This window comes from Triturus cristatus, chromosome 7, assembly GCF_964204655.1.
Source record: "Triturus cristatus chromosome 7, aTriCri1.1, whole genome shotgun sequence".
In the NCBI taxonomy this organism is placed as follows: domain Eukaryota; kingdom Metazoa; phylum Chordata; class Amphibia; order Caudata; family Salamandridae; genus Triturus; species Triturus cristatus.
In genome coordinates, this window is record NC_140590.1 from 1,422,196,690 (window position 1) to 1,422,210,599 (window position 13,910).

At 47.4% G+C, this 13,910-nt stretch overlaps 1 protein-coding gene across 1 annotated transcript in view; it reads left to right on the forward strand.

The window, feature by feature from the left end:
• DPM1 (dolichyl-phosphate mannosyltransferase subunit 1, catalytic) overlaps positions 1-13,910 on the forward strand; it is a 96,693-nt gene that overhangs the window by 67,546 nt on the left and 15,237 nt on the right. The gene's annotated exons all lie outside the window — the stretch shown is intronic.

Below are 13,910 nucleotides of genomic sequence, written 5' to 3' on the forward strand. Positions count from 1 at the left end.
TATATACACTTAAACGCACCCTTTTTCTTCTCATGCCCCCCATTACTTAGTCTTTCAATGTTTCTCTTCCTTTGCTTGTTAGTGCTTCTATCTTCTGAAACTTGCAGTTGTGCCCCCATGTCAGCATGTGGTGTGGACATGTATAGCTTTCAGTTGCGAGGTGGCTTTCAAAATGGTTCCAAGAGTTCCATGGCAGATCAGTCTGATTCCTTTGCGATGATGTTGTTTTTCTTGTGTCTTTGTCGTTGTTGAGTGATAGTAATGTTTTATTTAATGAGATGTGGGAGTACGTAATGGTGTTGCATATGTGAGGGCTTAGGGTATTACCCTATGCTTGCACTGGTTATATGGCAGAAGACCTACTCTGTGTCCGATGGATAGAAATAATTTAAGATTGTTGCTGCTGGGGATGTGTAAATCTGAGCTATAACAAATTTATGTGTGGTGTTTGCACTATTCTGTACGCATTTGTGAATTGTGTATGGGAGGTTTGGTCAGAGTTCAACTTTATTGCTTTATACAGGTCAAAACCAAAGTATAGCTGTTAGACCTGGCACCTTGGCGTGAGTCTCCCTTCCACTTTTTGTCGCTGTGCCTCATGTGTTTTGCTGGTGTTAGCTGCTCAGAGCATTGTGCCACTGCCAACCAGTGCCACAGTGCAAGTGCTCCCTATTTTAAAATGTATATGTTGGTTGGATTCCATGATTGGCTTATTTGGTTTCCTGTCAGACCCCAGTAAAGAGCACCAGGAGTGCCCAGGGCTTGTAAATACAAATGCTGCTGGTGGGCTTGCAGCACTGGGTGTGCCACCGACAGAAGCGGCCTAGTAAAATGTGTCTAAGGTCTGCCATTGCAGAACCTGCGTGCAGTCTGGTACTGTCATGCTGACTGGGCAAGTGCACCCACTTCCCAGTCCCTAAACCTTCCCTTAACTTCATATTAGTCACCCCTATGGAAGGCCCAAGGGCAGGGTGCATTGTAAGCATAAGGTCGGACAAGCCCTGATGTGTGTGGCATGTCCTAATAGTGAATTACAGCCATTTTCGTTTTTCACTATTGCAAGGCTACCTGTTCCCATAGGCCAGAATGGGCTGTTAGAATTGTTTGATCCTATGATCCTAACAGACCCAGGGAACATGGTAGAAAATCGAGTTTAGTATGCCTGAACTCAGAATAATAAAATACATCTTTTAGTAAAGTTTATTTTAATATTCTGTGTTTGCAAATACCACTCTTAGAAAGTTGGTCTTTGCTTGCCTAACCATTTCAGCCCGCCTCTGCTATGATGTGTATCCGCCTGTCTGGTTTGTGTGAGTGACAGGGCTGGGAAAACCCAGAGGGGCAGGGCTAGGTAGCCTGATGGTGAATAGAGAGATTGACATCCAGATGGGTGGGAGGAGTGCACCTGGACTCTGAATAGCGCTGTGCTCTGCCACCACAATGCTGGCTCCACCTCCTGTGGAGCGGCTGATGTCTCTGCCCTGCACCCTGAATAGAAAGTCAGAGTCATGTCAACAAAGTGCTCAGGAACTGGTTTGGACTGGGCAAAGGCCCCTCTACCCCAGAGGAACAAAGGAATTAGGGGTATAAGTATCGGGACCCTGCTCCCAAGAAATTGGATCCTGCTTGACAAGAAGAACCTCTGCCTGAGGAGAAGGAACCGGGAAAACTGTAAGGAGGAGTACTTTCCCTGACCTATGGGATTGGCCTGCAGTGGTTGCCTTGCTGCTGAAGTAGAGGAGAAAGACTACAAAGACTTTATTTCAACTTGTGCTTCAAAAGAACTCCAAGGGCTTGGAATAGAGCTTGCCTCCTGCTGAAGTCTCAGGAACAACAGACTTCACCTCCCAGCTCCCCAAAGTTCTTTGGAAGTGCCTGCTGCTGTTGTTTGGCCTTCTGAGGGACTGCGTGTCGCAAGGAGCTGGAAGCGCGACTCAAGGAGGAGAAGCGTGCCGCCGTCGGAGCTGCTGTCGTCGCATCTCGTAAAGTGTGTCGCCGCTGCAGCATCGCATCGAGCGGAAGCATCTCGCATCATCCAAGAAGTGTCTCGCAGCGCCGAAGAAGCGTGTCGCCATCGTAGCTGACGCATCGCACCGCATCAAGAGAAGAGTCTTGCATCGAGGAAGAAGCGTGTCGCCATCGCAGCCATCGTAGCTGTCGCATTGCACCGCATCAAGGAAAGCGCCTCGCATCCACAGAGAAGCGTGCCGCAGTCGGAGCTGCTGTCGTCGCATCGCGTAAAGGGGTGTCGCCGCTGCAACATCGCATCGAGCGGAAGCGTCTCGCAAATGTCGGAGAAGAGTGCCGCTGCCAAGGCCGCTGTTGTCGCATCGCGTAAACGGTGACGCCGCTGCAGCTGACTCGTCGAGTCTTCTCGCAACATCGGAGAAGCGTAACGCATCTGGAAGATCTTCACGTCTTTATTTCTTTGCACCAAAAACTTCATCGCATCAGCATCGTTGCAACACTTTCGTTGCCCTGCGTGTCGCATCTAAAAGGTACATTGACTTAAAGTGTCGCATTTAAGAACTTAAGAGAACTAAGCAAAATTCTACCATCTAAAGTAACAGTATTGTGTATTTTTGTCGTTTAATGGTCTTGTGGTAACTCTATAAAGAATACTTATTTTTAATATAAAAACCTGTGTGGTGTCCATTTGTAGTGTTGTCACTTGGTTACTGTATGTGTTCACAAATGCTTAACCTATAACGCTCTGAGATGAGCCTTGTCTGCTCGCGCCAAGCTACCTAGAGGGTGAGCAGGGGTTATTTTAGGAGTGTAACCCCTTACACTGACTAGAGGAAAGGTCCCCTGCTTGTCACAAGTACCTACCTGTGCCAACCAGAGAACCCGGATTCTAACATTGGTGGTCAGCGGTGAGGATTCTGGACTTGTATTTGTGACTCATGTACAGTGATTGGTGAACACTACTTAGTGAGTGCAGACCTTAACGCAACCAATACTTGTTGGTAGATTTCTTTTTGGGACTTTCTATTTTTGAGTACTGCCAAGTTTAACCACCATGGAAAAAGCAGCATCCATAGTCTCTGTTGATAATGAATGGGAATGGGAAGAAGAGAAACTGGAAAGCTACAAAGTATCACAGCTAAAGTTCTTCTGCAGGAAATTTAATGTTTCTACTACTGGATGTAAAAACAAGGCAGAGTTCTACAAGGCGCTGAGGGCCTGGGTAGAAGCAAGGAATGCCACTGATAATGATAATGCAGAGGAGCAGCTGAATTGGCCAGTGAGTCCAAGAGGAAGGAGAACCCCTTCCCCTGCCGGTAGCAGTGTTTCTAGTAAAAGTCTATCTCCAGAGGAGCTGGCAGATAGAAAAGAGTGTAGGATGCATGAATTGGAGCTGACGTTAAGTGGGCAGTTAGAATTTGAAATGCAAAGTAGAAAGTTAACCCTAGAAGAAAGAAAGCTACAGTATGAACATGAAAAGGTTTTGAGGGAGTTGGAGCTGAAGGGCCAGAGTTTAGAAATTGCTCCCTCTGCTGGCAGCACACCGTCAGTGCAAGTAGAATCAAGGGTGTACATACACCAAAGATGTGGTAAAATAATTTTTTTTAAATGCTGACATAGGGCAGTGGTTTAAAGCCTATGAAGTAGCCATGTCTTCCCACCGGGTCCCTGAGAAGGATTGGGGAGCGGGGTTGTGAGGACGGTTCCTTAGTGAGGGGCGGGACACACTGCTAGGCTTGCCTTCAGATGATTATAATTCTTATCCCCATATGAAGGCAGCTTTGATGGCTAGGTATGGGTTGACTCCAATGATGGGGCCTATGGGGCCCTGGTCTCTACGCACATTTGCTCACAGGTAAAAACCTTGGGGAAATTCTGGTATTATGAACAAGACTGTTCTTTGTTTAAACAAACTCAATACAACTTTAGGTGAAAAATGAGATGAAAATTCAATCTGTCATTAATTATCGCAATTTATTCATTGCAAATAAGTTCATTAGATGTCCATCCTTTACTTCATACAAATCCAAATCTTAAGAACTTTGCTTTGTAAATGCCCAATGCATTTCGAGCCGAGAGGCTCTTCTTCAGGGGCTTGGTATCTAGTAAATAAACAATACATTTGTGAATGAATAAAACAATGATATTAGAGCGTCAATTTGCAAATATATAGTCAAAATCCAAATATAAACACGTTATAAAACAAAACTGAGTCGGTAAGTTTAGTGATGGAATAATGACCAGGAGTGACCAACACCACAAAGTTTCTGAATAAAGTTGTGTGGAAAGTTGAAACAGAAAAAAAGAAGAGGAGAAGCTAACTGGAACCTGTACCTTAGCGTTCGACGAAGTGAAAGAGCTCTTCAAAACGGAAAATCCGATCTAAAAAAAGAACCAATTAAGATGTCGTCTCAAGACAATCTTTAACATGTAACTGTCAAACGCGATCAAGGATAAGATCTTACCAACGATGTTGACAAGCTCGGTTCGTCGAAAAAAGAATCTGGAAGCCAAAGGGCGGAAAAACCTGCCGGGGCTGCTGGTTCGAGGACCAACAGATGAAACTGATGAAGGCGAGAGTGAGAAGCTCTCGCGTATATCGAAGCTGCACTAAAAATAGAAGAAGGGTAACTGGGAGTGTAAACCCTGACATTGGCGATACATAAAGTGCCGCCATCTTAAGGAAGAATGGAAGAGAACTGGAATGGAATAAGTAAAAGATTACAAGATAGTGAAATCTACGGCGAATAGTGTAGAACAAATGTTGAGTCCAAAGTTAAAGTGGACGCCGAAGAAAAGTGGTTAAAAAAACGAAAGTGGTGAATGGGTGAGGTCTCTGGTCAGTTCACCCATGTAATCAACCCGATCAAAATCTCTTATCTTGACGTGATCCTCACTAAAGAAGTGGGTCATATAAAAACGGAGGTTTTAAAAAAAGAAACAGATGTGAACAGTGCGCTCCATTTTCAAAGCTTTCATCCTAATAGCTTAAAACAAAACTTACCATTGTCTCAATTTCTGCGGATAAAAAGGATCTGTTCAACCACAGAAGACACTGAGAAGAATTTCTCACATCAGCAGCAGATGTATCTTGAAAGGGGATACCCGGCAGAAGTGATAGAAACAGCGAAACAACAAGCATCTAAATTCAAGACAGTCTCTTACAAATTCGACCACGCAAACAGACAACTCGACAAGTGTTTGTATCCAAGTATTCCACAGTATCCGGTGAAGTGAAAAAGATTATTATCAAAAGATGGGAAATGTTACAAAATGAGCCGGATTTTAATAACATTTTCAAAGATCCACCTATGTTCGCGTATAAACGTGCGAAAAACATTAAAGAAATCATCAATACTCCGACTAAGCCAGGACACATCGTTTACAAGGGAATGAGCACATGTTACAACTGCGTCCAATGCAATAATGTCATCACCGGTAACACACTAAACCATCCACTTACAGGAGAAACTATTCAACTTTACCATACTTCTGATTGCAATTCCACCAGACTCATTTATTACATTAAGTGCCCATGCGGCAAGATATATGTAGGAAAAACTGAACGAAAAATAAAAGTGCGGATATCGGAGCACAAGAGCACAATCAGAACATTGAATAAACACAGCAGTTTGGCTATACATTGGAATGAAGAGAAGCACAGTATTGCCCAACTCAAATTCTCTGTGTTAGAAAGAGTTGAACAACGTCCAGATACAGATCTCACCAGGAGTCTCTTACAGAGGGAGACCTATTGGATCAAGCGCTTGGACACTCTGATAGACAAAGGCATCAATGATAAAATAGATTATGCTTGTTACTTATGAAGCATTTAATGTTACAGCGGTTTGTATCAGGAAAGAATTGCATGTTCAATGTACGTGATTTCCCATTTCCTTTGGGTTTCAGAACTATGACCAGAGACCTCACCCATTCACCACTTTCGTTTTTTTAACCACTTTTCTTCGGCGTCCACTTTAACTTTGGACTCAACATTTGTTCTACACTATTCGCCGTAGATTTCACTATCTTGTAATCTTTTACTTATTCCATTCCAGTTCTCTTCCATTCTTCCTTAAGATGGCGGCACTTTATGTATCGCCAATGTCAGGGTTTACACTCCCAGTTACCCTTCTTCTATTTTTAGTGCAGCTTCGATATACGCGAGAGCTTCTCACTCTCGCCTTCATCAGTTTCATCTGTTGGTCCTCGAACCAGCAGCCCCGGCAGGTTTTTCCGCCCTTTGGCTTCCAGATTCTTTTTTCGACGAACCGAGCTTGTCAACATCGTTGGTAAGATCTTATCCTTGATCGCGTTTGACAGTTACATGTTAAAGATTGTCTTGAGACGACATCTTAATTGGTTCTTTTTTTAGATCGGATTTTCCGTTTTGAAGAGCTCTTTCACTTCGTCGAACGCTAAGGTACAGGTTCCAGTTAGCTTCTCCTCTTCTTTTTTTCTGTTTCAACTTTCCACACAACTTTATTCAGACACTTTGTGGTGTTGGTCACTCCTGGTCATTATTCCATCACTAAACTTACCGACTCAGTTTTGTTTTATAACGTGTTTATATTTGGATTTTGACTATATATTTGCAAATTGACGCTCTAACATCATTGTTTTATTCATTCACAAATGTATTGTTTATTTACTAGATACCAAGCCCCTGAAGAAGAGCCTCTCGGCTCGAAATGCATTGGGCATTTACAAAGCAAAGTTCTTAAGATTTGGATTTGTATGAAGTAAAGGATGGACATCTAATGAACTTATTTGCAATGAATAAATTGCGATAATTAATGACAGATTGAATTTTCATCTCATTTTTCACCTAAAGTTGTATTGAGTTTGTTTAAACAAAGAACAGTCTTGTTCATAATACCAGAATTTCCCCAAGGTTTTTACCTGTGAGCAAATGTGCGTAGAGACTAGGGCCCCATAGGCCCCATCATTGGAGTTTTGCATATTTAGGGATCCTTGACTGTTGGATGCCACTCTACAGCACGCTACCTTCAAGCACAGTATAACAAGTAAAACATCGTTCTTCTATATCAATTATATTTCAGCGAGTGCCTCTACCACCAATTTTGTTGTTCTAGGTATGGGTTGACCCCTGAGTTGTATAGACAAAGGTTCAGGGGTTGCACCAAGATTCCAAACAGTACGTATGTGGAGTATGTGACTTTTTTTTGCAGAGCACTGGATGGTTGGGTGAAGGGTAGCAAGGTTAATGATTTTCAAGGGCTTCTTGATTTAATGGCATGGGAGCACTTGTCCAGTAATTGTTTTCCTGAGCTACGCCAGCACCTGATTGATAGTAGGCTGACTTACCCTAGGAAGCTTGCTGAGGAGGCGGACCGCTGGGTCAGTACCAGGGTCCACAAAGGTTCAGTGGGAGACTCCGCTAAAGGTGGGCAGGGTCCCCAGCAGAAGAGTGGGGGGGACAAGGGTAAACAGAGGGAGTTCCCAAGAAGGCCCCAAAGTAATCCCCAAGGGAACCAAGGGAAAGGTTCTTAGCCTCCCCCACCCCAGAAACCGACCGGGCCCCGACAGGTCCACCTGTTCAAAAGGGGCCCATAAAATGTTACAAGTGTGGTAACATGGGGCATTTTGCCTCTGATTTAAAGTGTCCTTTGTATGGGAAACCAGCACCCACTGGTGCTCCACCCCGGCACGTGGCTAGTGTAGCCTTGGGGGAGGAGATGACAGTCCAAGGTGGGTGGGGTCCCGCAGAGATGTCCCTGGTCTCATTAGGAGACTGTGAGATGGTCCCCCAAACCCAGCTGCCTGATAACACTAAGAAATACAGGCAGTGGGTGACCATCAATGGCCGTAGGGTGGAAGCTCTCAGAGATACAGGAGCCAGTGTGACAGCTGTCAAGTGTCACCTGGTGTCTCAAGAGCAGGTTGTCCCAGGAGCATTCTATCCAGTTGTTGCCGCTGACAACACAGTCACTGCAAGGTGGCTCAGGTTCCCTTTGAGTGGGGGGGGTCTCTGGTACTCTTCAGGTAGCTGTGAGGCCCGCCATGCCTGTAGACTGTCTGTTAGGGAACGACTTGGAGAGCTCACCTTGGGCTAAGGTGGAGCGGAGTGCTCACCTGGAGATGTTGGGTATGCCGAATTGGGCGTGTGTCACCACACGGTCCATGGCAGCAAGTAGAGGTGCTCAAGAGGTCCTGGAGCCTGAGAGGGAGGCCCAGGGACCGGCCTTAGAGAGAAGAGGCAGGGGGCATGGGAAACCGGCCCCTGAAGTTCCCACGGCCCAGGAAGGAGCAGACCTTGAGGGGGATGCCCTGGAGCCTACCGGGGAACAGATAGCTGAACTGGGGGACCTACCTGAGCTGACCCATTGGCAGCAGAAAGGAGGCCCCTCCAGGGAGGACTTTTGTAAGGCACAGAAAGAATGTCCTTCTCTCGTGGGTATGCGGCAGCAGGCTGCAGACCAGGCTGCAGGTGATCAGTCTGGGTCACATTTAATTTACTGGGAGAACGACCTCCTATATACAGAGCCTAAGGTTGCTGAGCCTGGGTCAGCCTGTGCGCTGGTGGTACCCCAGGACTTCAGAGCCTTCCTACTGGGGCTGGCTCACGATGTGCCATTGGCAGGATATTTGGGGCAGGACAAGACCTTTGAAAGGCTTGTCACCCACTTTTATTGGCCTCAAATGCGCAGGAGTTCAGACACTCACTGCAGGACCTGTCAGACTTGCCAGGCAAGTGGAAAGAGTGTAAGGAAGCAGAAGGCTCCACTCCAGCCATTCCCTGTGGTCAGTACCCCATTCCAGCGAGTGGGGATTGACATTGTGGGGCCACTGGACCCCAGGACAGCCATGGGCAACAGGTTTATCCTGTTCCTGGTGGACCATGCCACCCGGTACCCGGAAGCCATCCCTCTGAGGACAGTGACGGCCCCCGTGGTAGGACGTGCACTGATGGGAATTTTATCCAGAGTGGGATTCCCTCTAGAGGTGGTGTCTGACCGGGGTACCAATTTCATATCCAAGTATATGAAATCCCTTTGGCAAGAGTGTGGTGTAACCTACAAGTTCACCACACCTTACCACCCCCAAGGAAACGGGTTGGTTGAGAGATTCAACCGTACCCTCAAGGGGAAGATAATGGGTCTGGAAGAACCCATGAGGCGTAAGTGGGACGTCCTCTTGCCATACCTTCTCTTTGCGTACCGTGAGGTGCCACAGAAGTCTCTAGGGTTCAGCCCCTTTGAGCTCCTGTATGGCCACCCAGTGAGAGGACCTCTAAGTCTGGTCAAGGAAGGCTGGGAGCAATCTCCCAGGAAACCTCCCCAGCATGTATATAGCTACATGCTGGCCTTCAGAAATCAGACTAGGCAATTCAGGGAACTTGCTGAGGCAAATCTGGAAGCCAGCCAGGAGGAGATGAAGCGGTGGTACAACCAGAATGCCACTCTGGTAGAGCTTCAGCCTGGACAAAAGGTGTGGGTCTTGGCCCCCGTGGAGCCTTGTACGCTCCAGGATAAGTGGACCGGTCCCTTTGAGGTTGTGGAGCGCAAGAGTCCTGTTACCTATTTGGTGGACTTGCGGTCTCCAAGGAACCCCTTGAGGGTCCTTCATGTCAACCGCCTCAAGCCCCACTTGGAGAGGTCCCAAGTGGGCATGCTCTTGGCAACAGATGCTGGGATGGAAGAGGAGACCGAGCCTCTTCCTGACCTCCTGTCAGCACAGGAGCAAGATGGGTCAGTGGATGGTGTGATCCTCTCTTCCGCCCTGACCCCTGAGCAACAGAATGATTGTCGCCAGCTGCTGGGACAATTTTCTGATCTCTTTTCCCTGGTTCCCGGTGTCACGGATTGGTGCGTCCATGATGTGGACACTGGGGATAGTACACCTGTGAGGCACAAGGCCTACAGGGTGACTGACAGGGTGAGGGCATGCATCAAGGAGGAGGTCTCCAAGATGTTTGCATTCGGGGTAATTGAGTCCTCCAGCAGTCCTTGGGCCAGCCCAGTGGTCTTGGTCCCAAAGGCTGCAGCGCCGGGAGCCACACCCGAACTCCGGTTCTGTGTGGACTACAGAGGACTCAATTCAGTCACCAGGACTGACGCACACCCCATCCCCAGAGCTGATGAGCTCATCGATCGGCTAGGGGCTGCCAACTACCTCAGCACGTTTGATTTAACGTCTGGGTACTGGCAGATCGCCTTGACCGAGGGGGCCAAAGAGAGGTCCGCATTTTCCACCCCAGATGGGCACTACCAGTTCCGGGTTATGCCCTTTGGGATGAAGAATGCCCCTGCCACCTTCCAGAGGTTGGTCAACCAGGTGTTGGTTGGGCTGGACTCATTCAGTGCTGCCTACCTGGATGACATCGCAGTGTTCAGCTCCACGTGGGAGGAACACCTGCGCCACCTCTGGGAAGTGTTGATGGCGCTGCGGAGGGCAGGCCTCACAATCAATGCGAGTAAGTGCCAGATCGGGCAGGGTTCCGTGGTGTACTTGGGGCACCAGGTTGGGAGCGGCCAGGTGGCACCCCTTCAACCCAAGATAGAAACCATCCTGAATTGGGAGTCGCCCAAAACCCAGACAGAGGTGAGAGCCTTCCTAGGTCTCACCGGGTACTACAGGAGGTTTGTCAAGGGGTATGGCAACATTGTTGCCCCCTTGACAGTGCTGACTTCTAGGAAGCAGCCCAGGAAAGTGATTTGGCCTGACACCTGTCAGAAAGCTTTTGAGGCCCTGAAAGCTGCTATGTGCACGGCGCCCGTGCTCTTGGCTCCCAACTTCTCCAAAGAGTTTATCGCTCAGACAGACGCTTCAGAGCATGGTGTGGGGGCTGTTCTTTCACAGATTAATGAGGAGGGTCTAGATCAACCTGTAGCCTTCCTTAGCAGGAGGTTACTTCCACAGGAACAGAGATGGAGTGCTATTGAGCGTGAGGCATTTGCTATGGTCTGGGCGCTGAAGAAGCTAAGAGCCTACCTGTTTGGGTCTCACTTCCGGGTTCAGACAGACCACAGGCCCCTCAGATGGTTGATGCATATGAGGGGTGAGAATCCAACGCTGTTGAGGTGGTCCATTTCCCTACAGGGTATGGATTTCACGGTGAAACATCGCCCTGGTACAGATCACGCCAATGCTGACGGTCTGTCCAGATTTTTCTGCCTTAGTGATGAGGAACTCCCTGGGGTAGGGTAGTTCTCCCCACTTTTCAGCTGGAGGGGACACGTGTTAGACCTGGCACCTTGGCGTGAGTCACCCTTCCACTTTTTGTCGCTGTGCCTCATGTGTTTTGCTGGTGTTGGCTGCTCAGAGCACTGTGCTACTGCCAACCAGTGCCACAGTGCAAGTGCTCCCAATTTAAAATGTATATGTTGGTTGGATTCCATGATTGGCTTATTTGGTTTACTGTCAGACCCCAGTAAAGTGCACCAGGAGTGCCCAGGGCTTGTAAATACAAATGCTGCTGGTGGGCTTGCAGCACTGGTTGTGCCACCCACAGAAGCGGCCTAGTAAAATGTGTCTAAGGTCTGCCATTGCAGAACCTGCGTGCAGTCTGGTACTGTCATGCTGACTGGGCAAGTGCACCCACTTCCCAGTCCCTAAACCTTCCCTTAACTTCATATTAGTCACCCCTATGGTAGGCCCAAGGGCAGGGTGCACTGTAAGCATAAGGTAGGACAAGCCCTGATGTGTGTGGCATGTCCTAATAGTGAATTACAGCCATTTTCGTTTTTCACTATTGCAAGGCTACCTGTTCCCATAGGCCAGAATGGGCTGTTAGAATTGTTACATCCTATGATCCTAACAGACCCAGGGAACATGGTAAAAAATCGAGTTTAGTATGCCTGAACTCAGAATAATAAAATACATATTTTTGTAAAGTTTATTTTAATATTCTGTGTTTGCAAATACCACTTTTAGAAAGTTGGTCTTTGCTTGCCTAACCATTTCAGCCCGCCTCTGCTATGATGTGTATCTGCCTGTCTGGTTTGTGTGAGTGACAGGGCTGGGAAAACCCAGAGGGGCAGGGCTAGGTAGCCTGGTGTTGAATAGAGAGATTGGCATCCAGATGGGTGGGAGGAGTGCACCTGGACTCTGAATAGGGCTGTGCTCTGCCACCACAATGCTGGCTCCACCTCCTGTGGAGCGGCTGATGTCTCTGCCCTGCACCCTGAATAGAAAGTCAGAGTCATGTCAACAAAGTGCTCAGGAACTGGTTTGGACTGGGCAAAGGCCCCTCTACCCCAGAGGAACAAAGAAATTAGGGGTATAAGTATTGGGACCCTGCTCCCAAGAAATTAGATCCTGCTTGACAAGAAGAACCCCTGCCTGAGGAGAAGGAACCGGGAAAGCTGTAAGGAGGAGTACTGTCCCTGACCTGGGGGATTGGCCTGCAGTGGTTGCCTTGCTGCTGAAGTAGAGGAGAAAAACTACAAAGACTTTATTTCAACTTGTGCTTCAAAAGATCTCCAAGGGCTTGGAATAGAGCTTGCCTCCTGCTGAAGTCTCAGGAACAACAGACTTCACCCCCTAGCTCCCCAGAGTTCTTTGGAAGTGCCTGCTGCTGTTATTGGGCCTTCTGAGGGACTGCGTGTCGCAAGGAGCTGGAAGCGCGACTCAAGGAGGAGAAGCGTGCCGCCGTCGGAGCTGCTGTCGTCGCATCTCGTAAAGTGTGTCGCCGCTGCAGCATCGCATGGAGCGGAAGCGTCTCGCATCATCCAAGAAGTGTCTCGCATCGAGGAAGAAGCGTGTCGCCATCGCAGCCATCGTATCTGTCGCATCGCACCGCATCAAGGAAAGCGCCTCGCATCCACGGAGAAGCGTGCTGCCGTCGGAGCTGCTGTCGGCGCATCGCGTAAAGGGGTGTCGCAGCTGCAACATCGCAACGAGCGGAAGCGTCTCGCAAACGTCGGAGAAGAGTGCCGCTGCCAGGGCCGCTGTCGTCGCATCGCGTAAAGGGTGACGCCGCTGCAGCTGACGCATCGAGTCGAGTCTTCTCGCAACATCGGAGAAGCGTAACGCATCTGGAAGATCTTCACGTCTTTATTTCTTTGCACCAAAAACTTCATCGCATCAGCATCGTTGCAACACTTTCGTTGCCCTGCGTGTCGCATCTAAAAGGTACATTGACTTAAAGTGTCGCATTTAAGAACTTAAGAGAACTAAGCAAAATTCTACCATCTAAAGTAACAGTATTGTGTATTTTTGTCGTTTAATGGTCTTGTGGTAACTCTATATAAAGAATCCTTATTTTTAATATAAAAACCTGTGTGGTGTCCATTTGTAGTGTTGTCACTTGGTTACTGTATGTGTTCACAAATGCTTAACCTATAACGCTCTGAGATAAGCCTTGTCTGCTCGCGCCAAGCTACCTAGAGGGTGAGCAGGGGTTATTTTAAGAGTGTAACCCCTTACCCTGACTAGAGGAAAGGTCCCCTGCTTGTCACAAGTACCAATCTGTGCCAACCAGAGAACCCGGATTCTAACAATAGCAAATATGTACTATTTTGTAGAAATTCAAGCAGTTTATGTAGTCATTGATGAATGTTTAATTTTCCAAGTCTGTCTTTAAAATACATACCCATTTATAAGGAAACACACATTTATTGTGCATTCATCTGGGCAAATTCGCTAACCATTGCAATGAAATATCAAAATAGTTCCAAAAATGGCAGGCCTCTACATGGAAATTAAAAAAAAAAAAAAAAGTGTTACACCAAACTCCGTGTTCATCAAAATAGGTAGCAATGGTTTAGTGAATTGCACTACCTGTAAATTACCAATTAATTAAACAGATAGTATGCCCATACCACTGAAATCAAGGAGGTTTATCACCCCTAGCTGTGCACCCAATATAAAAGCAATAATAAAAACCTTACAGTAGCTCAGCCCTACTGTTATTCTTTCAACTAGTACAACCAAGACTTGAGTAATTACTCCAAAGTATACTTCTCTATTTTTTTCTG